This window comes from Epinephelus moara, chromosome 17, assembly GCF_006386435.1.
Source record: "Epinephelus moara isolate mb chromosome 17, YSFRI_EMoa_1.0, whole genome shotgun sequence".
Taxonomy (NCBI): Eukaryota; Metazoa; Chordata; class Actinopteri; order Perciformes; family Serranidae; genus Epinephelus; species Epinephelus moara.
In genome coordinates this window covers 15,686,344-15,687,606 of record NC_065522.1, presented here as the reverse complement: position 1 = coordinate 15,687,606, position 1,263 = coordinate 15,686,344, and the positions used below count along the sequence as shown (strand labels likewise).

The 1,263-nt window shown below is 43.0% G+C and overlaps 1 long non-coding RNA gene across 1 annotated transcript; it reads left to right on the top strand.

Moving 5' to 3' along the window:
• The first annotated feature begins 212 nt into the window (after positions 1-212).
• On the top strand, positions 213-1,098 carry LOC126404237 (uncharacterized). Its single transcript, XR_007571422.1, has 3 exons — positions 213-352; positions 537-611; positions 782-1,098. It is a non-coding gene; the product is annotated as an uncharacterized LOC126404237 (long non-coding RNA).
• Positions 1,099-1,263: the final 165 nt, after the last annotated feature.

The window sequence follows — 1,263 nt, the reverse complement described above, 5'->3', positions numbered from 1 at the left end:
CAACATGAAATGCAAATTAAACATACGAATAATATTTATGTAGGTATATCAACCCACTGATTGCTCTGTATGCCACACTGGCAGTAAAAGTTGAATATCCCCATTGACCAAAAAGTAAACATCCATGTTGACTGACCACCCCCCTGTATCTGCATGAAATGGTTTGGTCCTACCTTAGCGCACTGACGGTGACAGTGCCTAGTAGCAGTCAGCAGTTGCGCTACAACGCTACAGTCGTCATCATGCTATCTCATACTGAAAGAAAATCCGGTTTTCACAAAAGGAAAGAGAGAAAGGAGAGAGAGGCAAAAGAAAGGGTGTCAATATGTGAGCCAGTTCTTCTCCAAGAAAGGTGGGTAGCCTATAGTCTGAGTGTTAGAAATGAACCTGTTAGCTTAATGTCCATAGTGAAATAAGCTAGCTACAGACTAGTGTTAGCCTACATTTCACTCCTTTTTAACCCACATTTAATTAGTGCAGGTAAATGTTTAGCAAGGTATTCATATTAAATCAGTTGTCCCTGCCCCTTTTACCAGACTCAACAACAGATGAGTCAGAAGCAGCAGCCCTGTCTCCCCATAACCTTACCCCTCCCCATCCCATTGAAGAAGGTAAGCAATATTGTGTTGAATGACATGCCAGTTAGCATCATTGCAGTGAGTCTGTGGGAATTTCTCTCTCTCTTGCTCTTTTTTACCATTACAAAAAAAAAAAATAGAATAATTTAATGACAGAAATTCAAACAAATTATTTTTCCACATAATGATTATTATGAAACCAGCCTACAACTGTCTGTACTGGATGCCTGACAGTTGAAGAAAACGGCTGCCCCACGAGTAGAGAGAGCTACAGACACAGTGGAGCAAAGCTTGTGACATCACACAGCCCAGAGGTAAGGGAAAGGCTAAGTTAGCATGCTATTTACAGAGATAGCACTGGCGATCTGAACCGGTCAGTGGCGAAAAAACACACACTTCACACATACATACTCATTTGCAATACCGAGCAGGGACGCCATCCGCCTCTCTGCTCCAACACTGACTGACAGCTGACTCTACTCATTCACATTCACCACTGCCCCAGGGCCGCTACAATATGCTATCTACAGAGATAGCACTGGCAATCTGAACCGGTCAGTGGCGAAAAAAAGCACTTTTATACGGGACGCATTTGCCCCCATTACCGTTTTAGCTCGTTTCGCGCCTCAATACTGAACCAATTTTAGAACGAGTGGTACCCATGAATCATACGCACACATACACA